The sequence below is a fragment of the Bufo bufo genome, chromosome 4 (assembly GCF_905171765.1).
Source record: "Bufo bufo chromosome 4, aBufBuf1.1, whole genome shotgun sequence".
NCBI lineage: Eukaryota > Metazoa > Chordata > Amphibia > Anura > Bufonidae > Bufo > Bufo bufo.
Genome location: NC_053392.1, coordinates 64,370,951 through 64,397,866, shown reverse-complemented (window position 1 = coordinate 64,397,866; position 26,916 = coordinate 64,370,951).

Genomic DNA, 26,916 nt, shown 5'->3' with positions numbered 1-26,916 from the left:
CAATGCACCCTGAACGCATCCGGCCCTCACCCGCGACGCCCGTGTGAAGGGGCCTTACTGCACTACATACATATATTCAATGTACAACACCTCATCCAGCCGATGTTCATATAAAACACTTGAAAGATGATTGAAGAAACTCCTCGGTTTATTATTATAGACCCGATCAGAGCTGAGATGACTTCTAGGTATAGAGGAAAGCTAGCAAGTGTCCTGTTTTCCCCAGGACCTACCTTCTCAAAGTCGCAGGTAGCATCTGGTAACATCTTGCTGCTGTGTGAGCAGGTAATATTTTACTGGTGGGCCCTAGGCAGTTTATAGTCATTTATTTTATTTATTTTTTATGTGTGGGAACACCGATTTAAAGTGTTTTTACATGTACTTTATAAGGGAATTATGTTGACCTTTGTTAAAAAAAAAAACCCTGCCTTTAAAATGTTCCATTAGCAACATTATGACTGCTGCTCTGGAAATTCCATTTTCAGTGTTCTCAGCCTGTCTCATCTCTCTCTACCCAGACACTGCTTCTCTACCCAGACACTGCTTCTCTACCCAGACACAGCTTTTCTACCCCAACCCTGCCCCCGACATGTTACCCTGTAGCGATCGGTGCTGATAGTAAGTATAAAGGAATGCAGTACACTTAAGGCCTGTTCACAGAGTTTTTGGCGCTGATTTTGGCATGTTTTACTCATGGAATCAGAACCAAAAAGCACCACCAAACAGCCTTCCATTCATTTCCATGGGAAGCAGCACTTGCTTTTTTGCAAGTGGAAATTCATGCTGAATCTCCCGCCAAAATGAATGAGAATAGGCAGAAAACTGTGCTGTATGCTCCACATGTCCTCATATTTTTTTGCTTGGATCCATTCTAAAAACCAGCAGAAATACAGATTTACATTGAAATATTCACCCCAAAATGTGCATCTAAACTGTGCAAAAAATAAAATGCTCTGAAATAAAAACCACTTTTAAAATCAGCATGGATTTAAAAGCATTTTTAAAATCCATTGTGTGACTGTACCATTACTGTCATTATTGGTTCATGCAACCCTGCTCTTCTCCGTATCTTCCAAAATCTAAACAGATAGAGATAGGTGCTGATGCCAGAAATAATTGATGGCAACAAATGAAATATGCAGGGAAGCATGTAACATTCATTTTTTAGTAGAATACTGTATATTGGACATGTAGGGAAGCAGGGTTGGGAGACAGGGAGATGAGTGGCAGGTTAGTGTTTCCCTGGTTAGTTTCCCATATTAGTTTTCAAATATTAGGATTTGTAGTTCTTTTCTTATACTTACATCCTCAAGCGTGGAGGTGTCAAAAGGAACTAGTTGTCACGATTGAGGATGGGGAAAACCCTCAGCCATGCGATGTTAAAGAAAAGTGAAGCTGCTAGGCCAGAACAACAGAATTAGGGAGCAGGTCACCTCCTACAGCGTCCCTAACTCTGACCCTGACTCCTAGCTGTATGAGCCGACCCTGATGGTAGGAGGGCTCATACTCCGGAACCTGGGGTCCCTATTAGCCCTCAGGGTGGCCCTAAACTAGGAGCAGGGTAAGACGACCTGTTCCTCCTAGATACGGAGGAACAGGAGTCTCACAGGCCGAGCTGCAAGGAATGGGGAACAGATACAGCATATAGATATGGCAGGTGAGTGAAACTACTTCCACACCTACCTGCCACAGACACACTGACTGGATCCCGTGCTCACAAGCTGATGTCCACACCAAACATAAATGGACACAGCACACACACCTAAACACACGGGAACCCATATCCATAGCTGCAGTAAGAATAACACAAACATAAAGCATAACATCACCACAACATACTTTATGACCGCAAGGGTGGCCCTCACTGGAGAAATGGCATAAGGCTACCAGGAGGATGACTCCAGCAACATGCCTGGAGTACCCCCTCAGACTTCTAGCTTTCAGCAGGAACTAAATAGGCCAAGCAGCAACACCCACACACACACTAGGAAAGGAGTTAACCCTTCCAACACCAAACAGGGTGAAAGGAGAAGGGCAGACACACATAAACCCTGTGCACACTTAACAGGAAAAGTGCACACATATAAACACAAATTGCCATAGGCAACCCCATGCATAGACAGTGAGCAGCCCAGCAACAAGCTCAGGCTGCTACACTGCCAAGAACACCATGTTGGTAGCGGCAACCGCACGTGAGGCCAAACACTCACAGCTGCGGTGAACAACAAAACGACCGCTGACAACTGCATGCGGACTCTAAGAGTCACGACCACAGCATAGTCGTGACACTAGTGTTGTTGCTGGGGAGCTGCTGCGAGAAACATTGACGGCAATAAACAAAATTCAAGAATGCAGATAGCTGCCCAACAGTGTGTCAGAGGATACTCTCATTCCTCACAAGTCCACTCCATATAGAGGACACAACAACTGCTTCATTTAACTCCTTCAGGACCCTGCCATTTTTCACCTTAAGGACCAGGCCATTTTTTGATAATCTGTCATTTTATGTGGTGATAACTTTAAAATGCTTTTACTTATCCAAGCCATTCTGAGATTGTTTTCTTATCACATATTGTACTTCATGGCAGTGGTAAATTTAAATCAAAATATTTAAATTTTATTTATAAAAAAATAAATTTTCAAAATTTCAATTTCTCTGCTTTTAAAACAGATAGTGATATTTCCTAAAATAGTTATTACTTTACATTTCCCATATGTCTACTTCATTTTTGGATCATTTTGTAAAATACATTTTCTTTTTGGGGGACGTTTAGAAGCAAATCTTAAAATTGTTAAGAAAATTTCCAAAACACAATTTTTAAGGACCAGTTCAGGTCTGAAGTCACTTTGTGGGGCTTAAATAATAGAAACCACCCATAAATTACCATTTTAGAAAATACACCCCTCAAGGTATTCAAAACTGATTTTACAAACTTTGTTAACCCTTTAGGTGTTCCACAAGAATTAAAGGAAAATGTAGATTTTCTATTTTAATCCATTTTTTTCCGCTAACAAAACAAGGGTTAACAGTCAAACGAAACTCAATATTTATTACCCTGATTATGTAGTTTACATAAACACCCCATATGTGGTTGTAAACTGCTGTATAGGCACATGGCAGGGCACAGAAGGAAAGGAACGCCATATGGTTTTTGGAAGGCAGATTTCACTGGGATAATTTTAAGTTGCCATGTCACATTTGAAGACCCCTGATGCACCCCTAGAGTAGAAACTCCAAAAAAGTGATACTATTTTGGAAACTACGGGATAAGGTGGCAGTATTGTTGGTACTATTTTAGGGTACATATGATTTTTGGCTGCTTTATATTACACTTTTTGTGAGGCAAGGAAACAAAAAATAGCTGTTTTTGCACTGTTTTTAGTTTTTGTTATTTACAATGTTCATCTAACAGGTTAGATCATGTGCTATATTTATAGAGCAGGTAGTTACAGACGCGGCAATACCAAATATGACAATACCAATTTTTTTGGTTGCTTGTTTCAGGTTTACATAATAAAGCATTTTTGAAAAAAAAAGATTTTTTTAGTGTCTCCATATTTTGAAAGCCATATTTTATATATATTTTTTTAGGGGCTCATTTTTTTCGGTATGAGATGACGGTTTGATTGGTTCAATTTTAGGGTGCATATGACTTTTTGATTGCTTGGTATTGGCTTTTTTGGCACAGTTTTATTTTGAATTTTTTTCACCTGAGGGGTTAGGTCATGTGACATTTTTAATAAAGTGTATGTGGTGGCTCCCCTGTATGGTTGAGCGAACCCGAACTGTAAAGTTCGGGTTCGTACCGAACTTTATGATTTTTTGACCCCGGACCCGAACTTTCTAGTAAAAGTTTGAGTTCGGTGTTCGGCGACTTAAAGAGAACCTTTCACCCGAAGAAAGTATGTAAACTCACCATAAAGATGTGTAGAGCGGCGCCCAGGGATCCCCCTGCACTTACTGTTATCCCCTGGCGCCGCTCCGTTCTCCGGTTATAGCCTCCGGTATGTTTGCAGTTAGGCTCCACCCAGTTGAGCCTGCCGTGGTCTCCTTCTCCTATGCTGTAGCGCTGGCCAATCGCAGCGCTCATCTCATAGCCAGGCTATGAGCTGAGCGCTGCGATTGGCCAGCGCTACAGCATAGGAGAAGGAGACCGCGGCAGGCTCAACTGGGTGGAGCCTAACTGCAAACATACCGGAGGCTATAACCGGAGAACGGAGCGGCGCCCGGGGATAACAGTAAGTGCAGGGGGATCCCTGGGCACCGCTCTACACATCTTTATGGTGAGTTTACATACTTTCTTCGGGTGAAAGGTCCTCTTTAATGGTGCTTTTTGAAAGGCTGCAGGGCAGCTAATCAACAAGGGTTTAACTCGTGTGCCCTTAGAAGCTATCACAGCCATGCCTACTAATGGCATGGCTGTGATTGGCCAGTGCAGCATGTGACCCAACCTCTATATAAGCTGGAGTCACGTAGCGCCGCATGTCACTCAGCTCTTACTAGTGTAGGGATAGGATGCTGCTGCTGTGAGGGTGAGAATAGGAAAGAATCTGATATCAGAACTTGTTGTTAACTCTGCGATCTACATCGATTTCTTTTTTTGTGTGGGTGCAATGCTATATTTTTGTACTCTGCCCTGAGCTCAATGAATACAGAAAAATAAGTTTTATCCATCTGTTAGTTAGGTGGGCGTCGGTGGCCATTTTGTGCAAGTTCAGTGCACCAGCACTGCATATGTGCCAGGGACAATAATTTTATCCTGTTCTTTTAGTTCAGTGGGCAACATATACCGATTTTTTTAAGTGCACCTGCACTGCATATGTGCCAGGGGAAGGGAAAAGAATATAGGTAATCTGTCTGTGAGTTCAGGGACCCAGGGGGTGACATATTCAATTTTTTTTCTGTAAAGTACCCCTGTGCTGCATATGTGAGTGTAATAAATTCAGTAAATCCATCTGTTAGATTCTGGGGGGACAAATTAAAAACATTTTTGCTAAAAAGTACATTTGCGCCCTGCACTGCATTTGTGATAGTAAAAGAAAATCTGTTAAATCCATCTGTTTCATTGTGGGTGAAAAAATCATATATTTTTTTGCCATAAACTACCTTTGCGGCCTGCACTGCAAATCTGATAGTGAAATAAAATCAATAAATCCATCTGTTTCACTGTGGGTGAAAAAAATCATATTTTTCTCATAAAGTACCTTTGCTGCCTGCGCTGCATTTCTGACAGTCCACTAAAAACGTTAAATATTGCTGTTATATTGTTGTTTGAAAAAAGCACCCTTTTTGTGCTAGATAGTACATTTGCAGCCTGCACTGCATTTCTGACAGTCCACTAAAACAGTTAAATACTGCTGTTATATTGTTGTTTGAAAAAAACACCCTTTTTGTGCTAGATAGTACATTTGCAGCCTGCGCTGCATTAATGACAGTCCAATAAAACCGTTAAATAGTGCTGTTACATTGTCAGGTAAAAAAACTCACTTTTTGTGCTAGATAGTACATTTGCAGCCTGCGCTGCATTTCTGACAGTCCAAAAAAAACTGTCAATACTGCTGTTACATTGTTGGTTGACAAATTCACATTTTTTGGGACCGTGAAGTAATTGTATTAAGTTCGCCTGTCACACTATTGTGTGACCTCAAGAAATTTTTTCTCTTTATGCACACCGGCACAGCCTTACTGTCAGTGAACTTAATTGTTGACTATTGGTGGTTACATTGTCGCCTGTCATAAACCATCTGTTAGTTTGGTTGGTGAACGCAAAGAATGAGGAGAGCGTCAAATAAGGGACGTGGCCCTGGTCGTGGTGCTGCTGGTGTTGATGGAGCTCCTGCTGCAGGGAGGGGACGTGGTCGATCTGTGCCAGCTACACGCACAAGTGAAACACCTTCATCAGGTGCTTGTAGGCGGCAGAACCTTTAGCGTTTTTTGGTAGGCCAGAACTAGTACACCGATAGTAGATTGGGTGGCTGACAGTGCCTCCAGTTCCTTCACATTGTCTCCCACTCAGTCCCCTGCTGAAAGATCAGAGTTGGCACCTGCAGCCCATGGCCATCAGTATTTCACCTCACCCCCTTGCCAAGCAGTCTGAGCCCCAAGTCATGCAGCAGTCTCTTCTGCTTTTTGATGACTCTGCTAGCAGGGTTTGCCAGGGCCATCCACATAGCCCTGCCCCAGAAGTGGAAGAGATTGAGTACACCGATGCCCAACCACTTATGTTTCAGTATGAGTACATGGGAGGACCACCGCAGCACGTCTCGGATGATGACGAAACACAGGTGCCAACTGCTGCGGCTTTCTGCAGTCTGCAGACCGACAAGGAGGGCAGGGGTAAAGAGTGGGTGGAAGATGATGTGAAGGATGATGAGGTACTAGACCCCACATAGAATCAAGGTCATGCGAGTGACGTGTGCAGTTTGGAGGAAGAGGCGGTGGTCGCACAGAGGCACCAGCACAGCAAAAGAGGGATCAGGGTGCAAAAGCGTCTGTTACATTCTTGGGTGACATTTTACCATTTTTGCCGTGAATAAACCCCTGCTCTGCATAGGTGACAGGGACCTAAATTTCTAAAATTCGCCTGTTGCATTGGTGGGTGACATTAACCCATTTTTGCCGTTGAAAAACCCCTGCTCTGCATAGTTGACAGGGACTTAAATTTCTAAAATTCATCTTTAATTGGTGCGCACCCCCCCCCCCCCCCTTTCATTCGATTCTTCCGCTTTAATAACTTGTCCCACATTTCCGCCCGATCAGATTTCAGCCATTGACCTCCCTTGGATGTGGTATCCCTTTCTCAGGCTCCCTCTCCGGCATGGAACCCTGATTCCCCATTACCCGTGATCACCATGGTAGGCGCAGAAAAGAACATCGAAAGTTGATAGGGAAGATATCCAATTGGATCGTGGACGTCATGGGGACATGCGAAGATGGTGGATCAGTATGTGTGCACACGCCTACATGAACTGACTGATGGATCTGCCCCCTTCAACTTCTGGGTCTCCAAATTGGGCACATGGCCTGAGCTTGCCCTTTACGCCTTAGAGAGGCTGGCCTGCCCTGCAGCCAGTGTATTATCTGAACGTTTGTTTAGCATGGATGGCAGGAGGTGGTTATCACAGACAAGTGCAGCCGTCTGTCCACAGCCAATGTGGACAAGCTCACGTTCATTAAAATGAACCAGGCAGGGATCCCACAGGACCTGTCCGTACCTTCTGCAGAATAGACATGTTACATGTATACCAGCCTCACCCAGCCATTGTTGTACTCCAGCGCACTCTTTGTTTTATTTTTTATATTTCCCAATGTTTTGGGGTCTACTCAAATTGAAACCAAACTAAATAAATAATAAACAAAACCAAAAACCAGTGTAGGCTACCTCCTCCTCCACCGCCGCTTCCACCTACACCACCACATTCACCGCCTCCTCAACCTCCTACTCCATATGTACCTCCTCCTCCTAGATCAAGATTATTATAATTTTTTTTTACATATTTTATGTTATTTTAAGTCATTTCCCTATCCACATTTGTTTGCAGAGCACTTGCCATGCTCTTAACCATATTTTGCTGCCTTTTGCAGGCCTCTAGCCCTTTCCATGACTTTTTTTAGAGCCGTTTTAGTGCTACAAAGTTCGGGTCCCCATTGACTTCAATGCGGTTCGGGTATCGTGGTCAAGTTTGGGTCAAGTTCGGATCCCGAACTCAAACTTTTCTGCAAAGTTCGGTTGAACCCGTCGAACCTGAACATCCAGGGGTCCACTCAACTCTAGTCATGAGCACACAGAACTGGGAATATTATTCTAAGCATGTTATCTGTAACTTAAATACAGAGGAGCCATTAAATGTTATTCCTCTTCTACAAACTCAGTGAATATTGCAACTGATCATTTACTTTGGGAATAATGTAGTATTGGCATTGGTAAGATTTGTGTACTGTGTTATTTGCGTTAAAAAATGCAGTTTCAAAAAAGAATTTTCTCTACTGTAAAAACACACGTTTTAATGCTATACCAATGCAAGGAAGGCCGGTATAAGATTTGCATACTGTTTATTTGCATGTCACAATGCTCAAAACAGAGTTACTCTATGCTATAAAACACAGAAATATCTAACAATTCAGGACAGATGGTCTGTCTACGGTGTAATTATTATGATAGTTCAGTATAACAATGCCATTACTACTGTAAAATACTTGTGCTATAATGCAACGTGTGTAATAACACCGGACAAATACAGATGTAGCATTGGTAACACACACACTCTTAACTCAAATTTCTTATCTTATCGCGTTATCTTGAAACAAAAGCCATTGAAAAGCAATTGCTTAACGCGTTTAGTTGCATTTAATTTAGATAACATGTCTCATAAAGCATGTGCGTTAACCCTGCTACATCTGTATAATGTACTGAAATAAAAGTGTGCAATTACTCAGCAGCAGAATGGTAGTGGGGCACTGTGCTGGTAATAATAATATGTACTAGGAACTTGAGAGTTTGAACAAAAACAAACAAACATCTGTTTCTGTTCAAATGAGAATTTTTTTTTTTTGCAATTGGCAGTTTTTATTTACCACTGCACTGCTAGGGTGAAGTTCTGCAGCCACTTTATAATTGAGTACTGAGTTTGCCCTACCCAGCCCCTCACTCCCAAAAACTGCTTTCCCTAAACAACCCCTAGCATTCTACACAATTATTTCTTTCTATTCTGCCCCTAAATTGTCCCTGTATCTCTAAACAAGATAAATGCTTGTGCCTCTGTATCATGTCTGCGATTGTTTTCTGCATAGACCCAACATCATGAACAGCTCTAAACAGAGTGACGTCTGCTCGCTCTGCACAGGCATCTCCCTACCTGATGCCACCCCTGATTGGCTGATGAGGCTCCCCTACTTCCTCTCAGGGTCATGTGACCATCCTTCTTTTTCCTACCTTGTGGTTTTTCCCACCAACACGACCCTTTCACTGGATTTGTAAGTAGTGAACCTGAAAAGCTTCGGGTTTGTTTGGCAGGCAATTTTTTATGAAATTCTTAACAAACCCGGTTTGTTACAAATAAATTTGCTCATTCTTAATTGGTAGCCATATATTTAGTACAATATGATGGTACAAAATGAACTTAATTTCTATTGTAATGTTGACGTTTAGTCAATGTGTTCAATAAAAGACATGAATGGTACAGCAGTTTCAGTGTTACTGAGATTGTGTTTGTAATTGTGATTTAGATAACATTTAGATCACATTTTATAAGTAATCAATACAGAAATTTAGCGAATCAAAAGGGTTCACTTACTTCTTCTTGAAATGGAACGTTTTTTAATTACACTTACAGTCTCAGTATAGAAGTTAGTGTGTCAGAAATTAATAGAAAATGCAGTCATTGAAACATTTACATTTCAGAGGCTGCATACAGTAATTGTTCTATTAATGAGCAGAAGATTCATGAAATGTGAAGCATCTATTTTCCACAATTAAAGGGAATCTTATGCTTACCTATAGGATGACAACATTAACATGTGACTGAGACCCTGATTACAATGCAGGGTCACTCACTGACCAACCATTTTCTTAATACAACTGGGGGGCAGCTACAACACATCTGCTGAATGTCTGCTCAATGTTCTGCACACACTTGGAAGTCTTTATGTTCACGAGCTTATGGTAACTCACTTGCCTCTGACTGACTTTTATACACAATATAGGAAGAAATTAGTTTTTCACTGATTATAAAGGGAATCTAACATGCAAGATTGTTTTGCTGATAAGAGCAAGACTTTCGGCTCAGATACTCTATAAAGAGAGACTTAACAGCAACTAAACTCCAATGAAGGTGAGAACAACACTTTGAATGAAGGTGAGAACTACACTTCGAATGAAGGTTAATAAAGTCATTTTACTAACTATAACAATAGTACATACATATAGCGATATGATGTCCTTCTTTTGTAAATTAAGTATATATAAAGGAAAAAGAATAGTGATGAGCAGCATAGGCAATATTCATTTTCACAATATTTTGTGAATTTGGGGCCTAATATTCACCATAAATTCGCAATTTCTAGAATTCGTGATCTCTCCAGTCATTATTTTTTTGATTGCGAAAATAGGCAATGTAATATGCGCGTATTGTGCCCGCAATACAGGCATGGCTCACTTTTGCTACATTTTTCAAGCTGCTAGAGGTTTCCTGAGACAGGAGAAAATGGTTGGCAGCAACTTTTGTGACTGTGAGGAAGAATTTCTGATCACTGTAAGTAATTTTACATTACAGCACTGTTTTCAATTACATTTTGCATGCATGGCAGAACAATAGCTTTATATGCAGATAGAGTGTTCCAATATATTCGCGATTGTGCAAATTGGCACTAATGATGCGCATATTTTTTGGCGCAATACATGCAACTTCACATTTTATCAGATCTGAGTAGATATTACTGATTGGTGCAGTAAGTATTGTGACATCACAGCACAACGTATGTCTGTAGCATGTATACATTGTGCATCCATTTTCCTGCCACACACTATATACCACACACACACACACACACACAGAAAGACAAAGACACTAACCCATATCACAGCACAGTAATTCCTATCACACTACCTAATACCCTGCACTGGAACCAGCTACACTATATCACTATCTAACCTACACTAACTATCTCCCACTAACTATCTGTATTATATATATGAGCTAACTATCTAATGTAATTGAATAAGGATCCAGATGACTCAGCAAAGCACAGAGCATGCATCAGAACTACAAAAAACAGCAGAAAATGGCTGCTGGGGAGGTTCTTATATAGTAAGGGGTAGGAAACTTTCCTATTGGCTGCTAGGGATGTTGCTAAGTTCAGACAAAGACATTGCAGCCTTCTCATTGGCCAACAAGCAAGAAGGGAGGTTACTGATGAAAAAAAATTATAGAATATTCGAGAATACGAATATATAGCACTATATTCTAAATCTTCGTGAATTCTCGAAGTGCCGATATTTGCGATAATAATTTGTGATTAATAAAGAACTGACATCACTAATTGAGTAAACATCATCTGACAGTGAGACATTAATTGGAAAGCCCTTAGAAAGCCCTTAGAGCCCCTTAGAGTCAGTTTGGGTTACGTTGTAGCTTGATAATCATAAGGTAACTCGTGTAGGTGTGAAATATAGACCACCTAGCCAAGAATTAGATGATATACTAGTTGAGCAAATAGCTAAAATGACATTGAAAGGGGAAGTTATCATTATGGGAGACTTAACTCTTCCTGATGTAAACTGGAAAACCAAAATAGCTAGTTCTGCCAGGAGTACAGATATTCTAAATTCCCTACTGGGATTATCTCTACAGCAAGTAGTGGAGGAGCCAACCCGGAAGGAGGCCATTTTAGATTTATTATTCACAAATGGGAATTTGGTATCTGATATTACTGTAGGGGAAAGCTTGGGATCTAGTGATCACCAGTCAGTGTGGTTTACTATAAGTACAGTGACAGTCACACCACACAAAAACAAAAGTTTTAGATTTTAGAAAAACTGACTTTTCTAAAATTAGATTAGTGGTATACGAGTCCCTATCAGATTGGAACAGTTTTAATAGAGTCCAGGAGAAATGGGACTACTTAAAAGTTGCACTATTGAAGGCAACAGATAATTGCATTAGGCTTGTCAGTAAAAGCAAAAAAAGGAAGAGACCACTGTGCTACTCAGCAGAAGTGGCCAAAATCATTAAAAACAAAAAGATAGCATTTAGTAATAATCTTTATAAGATTAGGCAGAGAGAGGCCAAGTAGGTTATAAGAGCTTCTAAAGCACAGGCAGAAGAGAAATTAGCTCAGTCAGTGAAAAAAGGAGATAAGACATTCTTCAGATACATAAATGAAAAAAGGAAACTAAAACAAGGAATTACCAAATTAAAAACAAAAGGAAGGTATATGGAAGAAGATAAAGAACTAGCCGACTGCCTCAATGAATACTTCTGTTCAGTTTTTACAAAGGAAAATGAAGGAAAAGGACCTCAGAAAGGAAGACTAATGAATCTTTTGATGCATGTGTCTTTACAGAGGAAGAGGTTTTAAGTCAGCTGTCTAAAATTAATACAAATAAGTCACAGGGGCCTGATGGGATACACCCAAAGCTATTAAAAGAGCTTAGCGGTGAACTATCAAAACCATTAACAGATTTATTTAACTATCGCTGGTAACAGGAGTCGTCCCAGAAGATTGGAAATTAGCAAATGTTGTGCCCATGCACAAGAAAGGTAGTAGGGAGGAATCGGGCAACTATAGGCCAGTAAGCCTGACATCAATAGTAGGGAAATTAATGGAAACCATACTTAAGGAGAGGATTGTGGAACATCTAAAATCCCATGGATTGAAAGATGAAAAACAGCATGGATTTACTTCAGGGAGATCATGTCAAACTAATATTATAGATTTTTTTAATGGGGGAGTAAAATAATAGATGGCGGAGGTGCAGTAGACATCGCTCATCTAGACTTTAGTAAGGCTTTTTATACTGTCCCACATAGAAGGCTTATCAATAAATTGCAGACTTTGGGCTTGGACTCCCATATCGTTGAATGGATTAGGCAGTGGCTGAGGGACAGACAACAGAGGGTTGTAGTCAATGGAGTATATTCAGACCATGGTCTTGTTACCAGTGGGGTACCTCGGGGATCTGTTCTGGGACCCATATTGTTTAATATCTTTATCAGTGAAATTGCAGAAGGCCTCTATGGTAACGTGTGTCTTGTTGCTAATGACACAAAGTTTTGTAACAGTGTTGTTCCTGGAGGGATACACCAAATAGAAGAGGATTTAGGAAAACTAGAGGAATGGTAAAAAATCTGGCAACTAAAATTTTATGTTGATAAGTGCAAGATAATGCACCTGGGGCGTAAAAACTGAATATAAAATCAGTGATACAGTCCTAACCTCAGTATCTGAGGAAAGGGATTTAGGGGTCATTATTTCAGAAGACTTAAAGGTAGGCAGACAATGTCATAGAGCAGCAGGAAATGCTAGCAGAATGCTTGGGTGTATAGAGAGAGGCATTAACAGTAGAAAGAGGAAGGTGCTCATGTCGCTCTACAGAGCACTAGTGAGACCTCATTTGGAGTATTGTGCGCAGTACTGGAGACCATATCTCCAGAAGAATATTAATACTTTGGAGAGAGTTTAGAGAAGAGCTACTAAACTAGTACATGGATTGCCGCATAAAACTTACCAGGAAAAATTAAAGGACCTTAACATGTATAGCTTAGAAGAAAGACGAGACAGAGAGGATATGATAGAAACTTTTAAATACATAAAGGGAATCAACAAGGTAAAAGAGGAGAGAATATTTAAAAGAAGAAAAACTGCTACAAGGGGACATAGTTTTAAATTAGAGGGGCAAAGGTTTAAAAGTAATATCAGGAAGTATTACTTTACTGAAAGAGTAGTGGATGCATGGAATAGCCTTCCTGCAGAAGTGGTAGCTGCAAATACAGTGAAGGAGTTTAAGCATGCAGCGCTTCTGCCTTCTCCTCTATGAGCGCTCTGCAGTGTGGACCAGGCGATAACGTAATTGCTGGGTGTCTCGGGGGCAGAGGAGCGCAGAGCTGCAGGGTCAGTAGACCCGGATCAGCTCTGTCCTGGTACAAAAGCCCCTCAGCAGGCTGGTTTCCCTGTAACTGGGGCTCCTTTGGATGCTCCAATTACAGTGGAAATTGTACAAAAAAAAGTCACGTATTGTCTCCCAAAGGTCTTTCAGTAACCTCTTAGAAAATATATAAAAAAAAAATAAGTTAAATAGTTATTTAAAAAAATTAGAAAACTAAATAAAAAATATAATAAAATATAAATTAAAGAAAAGAGAAATAAAATATGTGGCACAAAAAAATTGAAAATTATAAAAAAATTATTAAATAAAAAGGAAAAAGTGCTAAATAAAAGAGTGTTCACTGTCCTGCAACAGTCGTCTTATGACACCTTGGGGAACATATTATGTGGCAAAAATATATATTTAAAAAATTATAGAAAATTATAAAAAAAAATATAAAATAATAATAAAATAAAATAAAAAGGAAATAAAATAAATAATAATAAAATACAAATAAAATAAAAAATAAAAAGTAAAAGTGTTCATTGTCCTCGAACATTTTTTTATGACCTCTTGTGGGACATATTATGTAAAAATATAAAAAATAAGTAATAAACCAATTATAAAAAAAGAATACAATAAAATATTAATGAAATACAAAAAGAATTTAAAATAAAAAGATAATAATGACGGAGGGACAGGGCATGAGAAGGAGGATACTACATAGGGAGCTCACCAAGTGGCTAGAGTGGGCCCCCTTTCACCTAAGAGCCGCTGTGTAGCTGAAAAAGTTGCACCGAATATATGCATGTGTAGTATCCCAGACCTGGGGGTACTGCAAATTGTTGTTATGTATTGTGTATTTTACTGTTTGCTTGTGGCTATAGTTACCAGCAAGGAAAGGATGGCACTGATTGATAGGAACAGCCCCCTCTTGGTAGGAGTGGGCTGGTCCTGCTTCCTGCCAAGAGGGGGAGTTCCTGTGTGAACACAGAGAGGAAAATAAGCCGATTTCTAAACTCCTAGGAATCAAAGGAAGCAGAATTCTGAGCTTCTGTTATAGATTCTTCAGGGAAAAATACCCAAATTGTCAAGTAAAGCCCAAGATTACAGACAGCAGAGTGAACTGCTACATCGGCATCTACAGACACTGCTGTAAGGTGAGGGACTGCAGGCAAGCCACCCATCACCAAACAACCATTAGGTGAGTATCACCTAAGTGCTTAATTACAGTCACCCAACCTGCCTCCAGATTCCTTGCTGGTGCCAGAAAGAATTGCACTTGGAAAATTGCTGATACTGTATGTATTTCGAATTCTACATTGCACTTAGTAAAAAATATTTTGTTACGTTCAACTCTGGCCTCATTCTTCAGTACTATAATTTCACTGCACTGATCCCCAGAAGCAACGTCCTGAGGTCGTTGCTGCACCTGACCCTGTAATAAGTATTTGAAGTATCCCAATCAGTACAAAGCAACAGCTCAGGTTAATAACCTAAAAGTTAAACCTTAATATTCATCATTCCTGAAGCTAAGTGATATTCATATGGCATCTGGTTCAGAGGTAAATCACTGATGTGACTCCAACTCAAAAACTGTGTCCAGGACAATTGCTGGAAAGTGTGCCTTATTTATAACGTACACCTTGTCATAAATTAGGCACATCCTCCGGCAGGCCGTGCACCTAAAGCGAAATCTCTGCCAGCTCCAAGCTGGTGTAGATTTCAGTCTTCTTTTAAGCCAGAAAAATGGAGTAAAAGATAAATATGCCAGACCCACTGGCCCCAACCTCTCCCTGCCCTCTCCACTTTAACTTTTCAGGAAATTGGCTAGGGATGGCATAGAAACGCCACTTGAACCTAAAATTAGGCATTTCATATTTTGTCATTTAAAAGATCTCAAACATAAGGTTTGCAAGTTTTTAAAGCTGGCGTGGGGAGAATGATAAATTCCCCTCTCTGTGTTTGGGTGATACAGATTAGAGATGAGTGAATTTTTAAAAAATTCGATTCACCGGTTCGCCGAATTTTTGGGGAAAAATTTGGTTCAATCCAAATAAATTTGCGGCGAATTACGTAAAAAAACGGCTATTCCCTGGCTGCAGAGAGCCTTTATAGTGGTGTAGAACACTGTGTCTTGGAGTAACACGCATAAAGAGTCTGCTATGGCAGTGAAATAATACTGTGAGTCCGTATGACATGCAGATGATAGGCGTCACTCTTAGAATCACTGCACACTTCACTTATTTGGGCTGTCACGGCGCCAAAACTGGCCAAATAACTCAAGTATGAACTCAGCCTTACAATATGTAGTTAAAGCCTAACTCCCTTGCACAAGCAATTCTAAACAAATCTTTAGTTCATTCACAGGTTGATTAGAGATGAGCGAATCGAATCGAAAGCGAATTTCTTTGCGCTTCGTGGTAACGAATCACAATTTTCCTAAAATGACGGCTACACGTGTGAGGACTGAGGACATGGGGCAAGGAACTCTGAGAAGGTGGGATCATCCAGAATGACATGCCTGCATGCAGCCAATCAGCAGCCAGACAGCCCTGTGATGTCACAGCCCTATAAATACGGCAGCCATTTTATATTCTGCCATTTTCTAGCATTTAGAGTGCAGGGACAGACGAGTGAAGGCGCAAGGGACAGCAATTGGAAAAAAACTCCATGTTTAAAAAAAAAATGAAAAAAGGATTTATAAGTGCAAGGAAAGGATAGGGAGGAATCATTTCACAGCATCTTAGTGCATGGAGAAACATCAGAAGGCGCTAGGGACATTGATAGGAAAGTGATTTACAAGAGCAGGGAACGATTATATGGGGATCCAAATAGTCATTAGACAGTTCTGTCATTCCAGCTTTTTGTTATTGGGCTGCAAGTGTTATGTTGGAAAGCCTTTAGTGGCTTATATCTTAGTATCGTATTCAGTACAACAAGAAAATATATACACATCTCACTTCTGCAGTTATTTCTGTTGAAAGCGTATAGGGGCGTATTTTATAACAACAAGAAAAATATATAAGCACTGCACTGTTGCTGTTATTTCTGGTGAAGGCGCATAGGGGCATATTAAAGTAAAAAAATAAAAATATGTACACACTGCACTATTGCAGTTATTTCTGGTGAAAATGTAAATTTCAGTATTACAAGAAAAATATATTCTCAGTGCATTTCTGCAGTTAATTCTGGTGAAAGCATATAGTGGCCTATTTCAGTCCAACAATAAAAATATACAGTATGCTCAGTTCACTTCTGCAGTTATTTCTGTTGAAAGCGTATAGGGGCATATTACAGTAAAAAAAGAATGTATACACATTTCACTGGTGCACTTATTTGTGGCAAAAGCATTTAGTGGCCTATTTCAGTACAGAAAGAAAAATATATTTTCACTTCACTTGTGCATTTATTTCTGCTGAAAGTGTTTACTGGCCTATTTCAGTACAAACAGAAAAATATATTCTCAGTTCACGTCGGCGACGGTTATATGTGTTTAAAGCGTTTAGTGGCCTATTTCACTACAAACAGAAAAATACATTCTCAGTTCCCCTTGGCGGTTATATGTGTTGAAAGCATGGCTGGGAGTCAGCAGGGTGGCAGCAGTGGGAGATCGGGAGCCAAACGTGCCCGGGGTAGAAAACCTGCTTTGCAGCAGCCTACCTACCCGGGAGGTAGTGGTGCAGGGGTTCATGGAAGTAGAAACGGTAGCAGTCAGTTACTGCGGCGGTTATATGTGGTAAAATCTTTATTGAAGTATTTCAATAAATTCTAAATGTATTCAGCGGTCAGTGCTGCGGTTATATGTGGTTAAATCTCTATGATGTCTCCATGATAAATCTGCAGCGTGGGGGCCCCGTGTGGCTTCTACACACTTTCAAAATCATCCTTCAGCGGAGCGAATAGATGCCGGATGACCGGGACGCCCCATGACCTTCCCAGGAGCTGCTGTCGGGAGCAGCGGTTCATTTCTGAGACGTCTGTATAGTGCGGGAGGGGGGGAATCCGAAGACCCTTTCCATCTCCGTGCTCAGTTATATGTGGTAAAATCTTTATTGAAGTATTTTGGTGGAAAAATTAATTTTATTCAGCGTTCAGCGCTGCACTTATATGCGTTAAACTTATATACTTATATAATTTCCTTAATAAATGTTACTCAGAACTTAACTGGTCTTGGTAGTAATTTCTGGAACCTATGCCCATCATGTTCAATTGATACACCTATTTAGTATCTACCTTCAGTGATATGTTACAAAACAGGCAGTGTACACGGATAAATTGACTATAAGAAACTGCAAAAATACAATAATACTTTTTTTTTTAAAAACATTAAGAATACATAATTGAACGGGAGTAAAACTACTACAATGTGTGATCAGACAATAGAAAAAGTGCACAAACCCAAAGGTGAAATCATCAAATTTATGGATCTATATTTGATATATCATAAGGCCTGAAGGCTAGAAACCTGTACAGACCTAATATTTTTCCGTGTTTAGATTTTTTTTTTTTTTTTTACAATGCTACCAATCCTATTTTAGCTAAACAGCCTGGCTCTGACTGTTCATGCATTGACACATTAGGGCAAATTTTCAGGGCAGCAGAGAAATATATTTGACTACACAGGATTTGTTTGTAGTCTGTAACCATGGAGACACATAGTTCTGTGCAAAAAGCTGTGTACACAAATGGTAGGATGTTTTTAATCAATACTGTTCGCACAGTTATTTCATATATGCAATCCAAATAAATTATTCTAAAGGTGAGCATATCCTTAATGTGTAGAGTGACCTGATTCTAGGAAATTGAAGAAACAATAGGTCACCAGAGAAAGGTATAATCTAGTCCTGCGGTTAGAGGATATACAGTGCAGCTCAATAATGGAGTTTCGAATGCCACCACTGTAATAAAACATTCTAACAAAAGTATTAGTTCTGGGTGACTGAAGAAGTTATCAGTGACAAGCTATCGATCCTGACAAAAGGACATGTGAAAAGTTGACCTCCACACATATAAACTTGATCAAAGCGTACAGAGTAATCAATTTAAACACGGGTTGCACAACAAATGAAGTCACGCACCAATAACCACAGCTCATTTCTACACTTGTGTTTTTACACTTAGTTATTTCCTCACCTGCGATTTCTTAGTTCATAAGCTAGAAGGCCTTAAGGATTAAACATCAATGTGGAAAAAAAGCCTCAACTGCTATACTAGGCCATGGTGAATTAAAGTGGTTGCATTGGATTAGAAAAAACATGGCTGCTTCCTTCCAGAAACAGTGCCATACAAATTCATGGGTCGTGTCTGAGATTGATGCAATACCAATACACAAGAAAGGTTCAGGGCACTGCCACGTGAATTTACCAGTGCTTTATTGAGCTTTTGTTCTCCACAATAGAGCACTAAATAATGCATCTGGCAGTGTTGTGGACCCTTCTTGCAAACTGCACTGGAAGGATAAGTAACCTTTCTGGTAGTTTAGGACAGTAAAGGACTTAATAGTAACATGCCTAGAGCAGCTTATATTTACATCCCTAGTGGTCTAGGGCAGCAAAGGTGTGAATGATAACATTAATGGTGATCTAGGACAATGAAGGCATGAATGATAACATTCTCTGCTAAGGTAGTAAAGGTAGTAAAGGAATAAATGGTAACACCTCTGGTGTTTTAGAGCAGTGAACGTGAGAATAGTAACAACCCTGATGGTCTAGAGCAGTGAAGGTGCCGAATGGTTAGAGAAATGAAGAGGGTTATAGTAAAATCCTTGTGAGCTAGGGTAGTGAAGTAGCTAATAACAACATCCATGATGGTCTAGGTTAAAAGGGAATGAGTTGTCTCATGATTACAACCTCTGTCCATAGGTCCTATTAGGGCATTGTAGAGGGCATTTAAGCACCCTAGGATTACATTACACACAAATGCATGTCCTCGTCTTCTTGATCCTTCATCTTTGTATCTGTATATCTGAGCTATTAGGCAATCACAAAACAGAACATAATAATGTAGTAATCATAAACTCTCTGTGCTTCGCTCACAGGGATGAAGCAATGTTTTTGTGATCTAGAATGCATGCCGGAGGGACAGGGCATGAGAAGGAGGATACTACATAGGGAACTCACCAAGTGGCTAGAGTGGGCCCCCTTTCACCTAAGACCCGCTGTGTAGCTGAAAAAGTTGCACCGGATATATGCATGTGTAGTATCCTAGAGCTAAGGGTACTGCAAATTGTTGGTATGTATTGTGTATTTTACTGTTTGCTTATGGCCATAGCTACCAGCAAGGAAAGGATGGCACTGATTGATAGGAACAGCCCACTCTTGGTAGGAGTGGGCTGGTCCTGCTTCCTGCCAAGAGGGGGAGCTCCTGTGTGAACACAGAGAGGAAAAGAAGCCGATTTCTAAACTCCTGTTATAGATTCTTCAGGGATAAATACCCATTCAAGTAAAGCCCAAGATTACAAACAGCAGAGTGAACTGCTACATCTGCATCTACAGACACTGCTGTAAGCTGAGGGACTACAGCCAAGCCACCCATCACTAAACAACCATTAGGTGAGTATCACCTAAGTGCTTAATTACAGTCACCCAACCTGCCTCCAGATTCCTTGCTGGTGCCAGAAAGAATTGCACTTGGAAAATTGCTGATACTGTATGTATTTCAAATTCTACGTTGCACTTAGTTACGTTCAACTCTGGCCTCATTTTTCAGTACTATAATTTCACTGCACTGATCCCCAGGGAGCAGCATCCTAAGGGAGTTACTGCACCTGACCCTGTAATAAGTATTTAAAGTATCCCAATCAGTACAAAGCGACAGTAGTCTCAGGTTAAGAACCTACAAGTTAAACCTTAGTAAATAATATTCATCATTCCTGAAACTAAGTGATATTCATTAGTGTTGGGCGCAAATATTCAAATTGCGAATTTTAATCGTGAATATCGCCACTTCGAGAATTTGCGAAGAGTTAGAATATAGTGCTATATATTCGTATTCTCGAATATTCTAGATTTTTTTTTCTTCAGTATCCTCCCTTCTTGCTTGTGGGCCAATAAGAAGGCTGTAATGTCTTTGTCTGAGCTTATCAACATCCCTAGCAACCAATAATAAAGTTGCCTACCCCGTACTATATAAGAACCACCCCAGCAGTCATTTTCTGCTGTTTTTTGCAGTTCTGAGAGAGAGAGAGAGAGCAGTGTCATTGCTGTGCTCTGTGCTTTACTGTTTAATTACATTAGATAGTTAGTTAGCTCATATATATATAATACATATAGAAAGTGGGAGATAGTCAGTGTAGGTTAGATCCTGATTAGGATTGAGCGAACCTTAACTGTAAAGTTCGGGTTCGTACAGAACTTTAGGATTTTTGGACCCCGGACCCGAACATTTCCGTAAAAGTTCGGGTTCGGGTTCGGGGTTTTCTTGGCGCTTTTTGAAAGGCTGCACAGCAGCCAATCAACAAGCGTCATACTACTTGCTCCAAAATGCCATCACAGCCTTGCCTACTAATGGCCAGAGCAGCATGTGACCCAGGCTCTATATAAGCTTGAGTCACATAGCGCTGCACGTCACTCTGCTGTTACAAGTGTAGGGAGAGGATGCTGCTGGACTTGTGATTTAAGGGAGAGCATAGAGGAGAATCTAACTCAGCGATCTACCTAGAAATAGTTGTGTGGGTGCAGGACACAATCGGTATACCCTGCCCTGAGGCCATTGACCAAAAAAAAAAAAACTTTTATAATTATGTTAGTTAGGTGGGTGGCGGCGGCGGCCATTTTATGCATGCTCAGTGCACCAGCACTGCATCTGAGCTTTTTGGACATTGCAAATCACCATTTTTTTGGGGCAAACTACAACATCTGGATTAGTCAGTGTGCGATTTAAGGTAGAAATACACCCATCATTTTCTGGGGTTTGAAAAACACACTTTGTTTTTCAAAAAACAGTATTTTCCAGATCTGCAAGTGTTAAATTCAAGTAGAATATATACAGCTTTCATATTCTGTCACCAAAAAAGACTTTTTTGGCAATATACAACATCTGTATTAGTCAGTGTGCAATTTAAGTAGAAAAACACCCATCATTTTCTGGGGTTTGAAAAACACTTTTTTGACAAAAAACACTATTTTCAGGCCTTGCAGCAATAGCACGTGTAAAATTACAGGCTTATATACTGCTGTCAAATTCAGTTGTTAAACAAACACTTGTTTGGGCACAAAAAATTTAGTTGGCAGCCTTTGATGCAGATGTCATTGTGCGATACACCCCTAATACATTTGGGTTACATTCAGAGATTTTAAATACAGCTATTTGGTGCACCAATATTGAATTCAGGCCTACACTGGTTCAGGCCCTGTGAGATACCCCCCTACATACAGGGGTTTGAATCAGGCATTTTAAATACAGCCATATGAAATACAGCCATTTTGTGCAAAGATATATTTACTTCAGGCCTACAGTGGTTCAGGCCCTGTGAGATACCCCTTCTACATACAGGGGTTTGAATCAGGCATTTGAAATACAGCCATTTGAAATACAGCCATTTTGTGCAAAGAAATATTTTCTTCAGGCCTACAGTGGTTCAGACCCTGTGAGATACCCCCTTACATACAGGGGTTTGAATCAGGCATTAGAAATACAGCCATTTTATGCAAAGATATATTTACTTCAGGCCTGCAGTGGTTCAGACCGTGTGAGATACCCCTGTAGTGTCCCACTAGGTAAAGGTGGGCACTCCACAAGGGTTAACAAGTCTTTTTGCATTAATGTGATGTTTAATGTTCATTTCCCTGTGTTGTCTGGGTGTCAGGCCTGTTAGGGTGTAGTTTAGCCTCCTAGATGTTAGAGGGAGCTAGAGAGCCCTAAGTATATATAGGTAGGCCCAGACAGGGGAGAGGTAGTTCAGTCCAGGTGGCTATAAGTGTAACCTAGTCAGCCTGTCGTTCCTGAGTCTAAGCTTAGCTCAGAAGATTACCCCAGAAGAAGGACTTACCTCCTGGGAGAAACCTGCAGTTATCCTCCAGCAAAGCAAAGGCAATACAACCAGCTCAGACAAGTAAGCTGATGGGCAGAGGTGCTATAAAATAGAAGCAAGGGTCAATACGGGAGGAAGATTATTTACCAAGGATTAAAGCCAGCATTTAGGCATCCGGGCCTTGGGATACAGCCAGCCAGAATAGCTGTGGAGATAGTGCAGCCGGGGCTGTGAAGCATTAATTGTATTACCCTCCAAGTATCTTGCAAGATTGTTACCTGCCATATTAAGAAGTAAACCTGCTTGTGAATGATATGATTCAAGGGACTGCATAACCAACTGTCTGTATAAAGTTTGGACTGTTTTCCAAGTAAAGCAACGTTTGGTTCATCATACCATCTGTGTACCTCAATTACTGCTCCCATAAATCGGTGTGCCACCGTTACAGGCACTGGCGTCACGATTCTTAAAGGAACCTTGCCCCAGGCACATAAAACACATGCAACATCCAGGGCACCTCATCCACCATCAGGCCTGGTCCCTAAATATAGAGTGTGCCCCAGAGGAACTTGTGTCTACCTCTCCTTCACTGCCGCATGCCTCCCAGGGTCCTCCAAAAAGTGAGTAACCCTCGATTGCCCATAACCGTGACCTCACTATCGCAATACCCTGCAGGTCTGGCGTGCTGCACCCCTTCTACATACAGGGGTTTGAATCAGACATTTGAAATACAGCCATTTGAAATACAGCCATTTTGTGCAAAGATATATTTACTTCAGGCCTACACTGGTTCAGACCGTGTGAGATACCCCCCTACATACAGGGGTTTGAATCAGGCATTAGAAATACAGCCATTTGAAATACAGCCATTTTGTGCAAAGATATATTTACTTCAGGCCTACACTGGTTCAGACCGTGTGAGATACCCCCCTACATACAGGGGTTTGAATCAGGCATTTGAAATACAGTCATTTAAAATACAGCCATTTTGTGCAAAGATATATTTACTTCAGGCCTACACTGGTTCAGGCCCTGTGAGATACACCCTCTACATACAGGGGTTTGAATCAGCCATTTGAAGTGCAGACTCCTTTGAGTACCTTGGCATTACAGTCTCCCCAAAGCCTGAAGATTTTATTCCGCTCAACTTGATGCCATTGATAAATAAGTTAAGGTTAAAAATAACAACGTGGCTTTATCAAAGGCGAATAGAATATCTTTAGTCAAGATGGTGATTCTCCCTCAGCTACTCTATCTATTTAGGAATTCTCCCGTTTGCATCCCTGATAGGTATTTTAAGGTAATTGAAAGAATTATAATTGATTTACTTTGGGGGAGGAAACGAGTAAGACTCAAGTTAGAGCATTGGTATAAGCCCCTGGAGAGGGGAGGAGTTAACCTCCCCTTTTTTAGGGGATATTTCTTAGCTGCACAGTTTTGTTTTCTTCGTGAATGGAAAGATAGCCCACTTTGTAGGGACTTGGTGAACAGATCTCCATATGATAATTTTTTAAACTTTATTGGAGTCTGATCAATTGGCCAACCCCGATAGGGAATTTAGATCAGCCAGGAATCTTTTTATGAAATCACGGCAGGCAATTAGACTATGGTGTGGGGTGAAAGGTTCCCTAGGATGCGCTTCTTTATGGTAAAACCAGCATTTACAAACCTTAGATGAACTAGCTAAGGGCTCTTTCACACCTGCGTTGTTGTGTTCCGGCATAGAGTTCCGTCGTCGGGGCTCTATGCCGGAAGAATCCTGATCAGGATTATCCTAATGCATCCTGAATGGAGAGAAATCCGTTCAGGATGCATCAGGATGTCTTCAGTTCCGGAACGAAACGTTTTTTGGCCGGAGAAAATACCGCAGCATGCTGCGCTTTTTGCTCCGGCCAAAAATCCGGAACACTTGCCGCAAGGCCGGATCCGGAATTAATGCCCATTGAAAGGCATTGATCCGGATCCGGCCTTAAGCTAAACGTCGTTTCGGCGCATTGCCGCATCCGACATTTAGCTTTTTCAGAGTGGTTACCATGGCTGCCGGGACGCTAAAGTCCTGGCAGCCATGGTTAAGTGTAGTGGGGAGCGGGGAGCAGTGTACTTACCGTCCGTGCGGCTCCCCGGGCGCTCCAGAGTGACGTCAGGGCGCCCCAAGCTCATGGATCATGTGATCACATGGATCACGTCATCCATGCGCATGGGGCGCTCTGACGTCATTCTGGAGCGCCCGGGGAGCCGCACGGACTGTAAGTATACAGCTCCCCCGCTCCCCACTACTACTATGGCAACCAGGACTTTAATAGCGTCCTGGGTGCCATAGTAACACTGAACGCATTTGGAAGACGGTTCCGTCTTCAAATGCTTTCAGTACACTTGCGTTTTTCCGGATCCGGAGTGTAATTCCGGCAAGTGGAGTACACGCCGGATCCGGACAACGCAAGTGTGAAAGAGGCCTAAGGAACAATATTGGCAAAAAAGCAATATTATATATTTGACACAGGTAGTAAGTAATGGAGATATTATTTCATTTGTAGAACTATCACAGAGAGAAGAAGCACAGAAATTATAATGGTTTCGGTATTTACAGTTAAGATCGGCACTTTTGAGTATACAAGAAAAAAATTGGCTGCAAATACACACTTCAACACAATTTAATGAGTGGATTGGGAATTTGGAACAGAAGATGAAGATTTCTCATCTTTATAAAACTTTATTAATAACGCGATTTGGAGGTGGCAAAATGAGTGTCCAATGATTCATTTGGACGACCAGCAGATGGTAACTTTGAATTTAAAATTGGTTTCACATAATTTTAATCACGTGGTGGTGCAGTTTAATATTCTATATAGACTTTATGTTACACCTCTCTGTCTTAATAGATGTGGGATTAGGAAAGACTCTAACTGTCCTAGGTGCGATATCCCGGAAGCAGATTATTTGCATATGTTCTGGTCTTGTCCAGAGTTGAAACATTACTGGGGGGCTATCCATAAACACATTGAGGGAAAACTGAAGGTGCAGATCCCTTTTTCCGTAGAACTTTGGGTACTGGGTGAGTTGGCCAAGGTGAGTTGTCAACAACATAAAAAAAATCTTTTATTTAAGATAATGTTTTTGTCACGACTTTTGATAGCACGATCTTGGTTCTCACAAAACAGTCCCACTATGACTATATGGTTAAACCTGGTGAATACTACTAAGAGGTATGAATGTATCCTGCATAGGCAGAGGAATACAGAGAAAAAATGGATTGGAATTTGGGGAGACTGGAATTTATAGAACTTCTCGGCTTCTCACTCGTCACCACTACGCCTCGGTCTTGATCGGAGGAGTGGTGGTGAAGGAAGATGCATCGCAGGGGGGGGGGGGGGGGGGGGGGGGGCTTTGGGGGTTTAAGAAAAATATGACGATAAATGTTGATAATGAGATGTTTACATAATTTTTATTGTTGGATGACTAATAAAGTGTTTAAAGAAAAAAAAAGAAAAAAAGAAAGACATGTTGTCCACAGATAGCGCCACTCTTGTATATGGGCTGTGTGTGGTATTGCAGTCCAGATCCATTCACATGAATGTGATTGAGCTGGGGTGGCAACCACAGCCTATGGACAAGAGTGGCTCTCAATATTTTTATAATTTTTCACAACAAAGAACATGAATTAGGCTAAAAGATTTCTGATACCTACATATGGATATACAGTACACTGTACAGTATGATGCACTTAAAAAAAAAATAAAGAAATAAAGCCATTTTGGGCAAATAAATATTTAATTTAGGCCTACACTGGTTCAGACCGTGTGAGATACACCCTTTACATACTGTCGTTCGATTCTACTATTAATTTAACACCCATTTAAGGCAAGATCCTAAATTTGAAAAATATGAGGAGAGCGTCAAATAAGGGACGTGGCCCAGGTCGTGGTGCTGCTGGTGGAGCTCATGTTGCAGGAAGAGGACGTGGTCGATCTGTGCCAGCTACACGCACAAGTGAAACCCCTTCCTCAGGTGCGAGTAGGCGACAGAACCTGCAGCGGTATTTGGTCAGGCCTAATGCTGCTCTACGAATGGTGAGGCCTGAACAAGTACAGGCGATAGTAGATTGGGTTGCTGACAGTGGATCCAGTTCCTTCACATTGTCTCCCACCCAGTCTCCTGCTGAAAGACCACAGTTGGCACCTGCAGCCGATGTCTATCAGTCTTTCACCTCACCCCCTTGCAAATCAGCCAAGCAGTCTGAGCCACAATTCATGCAGCAGTCTCTTCTGCTTTTTGATGACTCTGTTAGCAGGGTTTCCCAGGGCCATCCACCTAGCCCTGCCCCAGAAGTGGAAAATATTGAGTGCACCGATGCCCAACCAC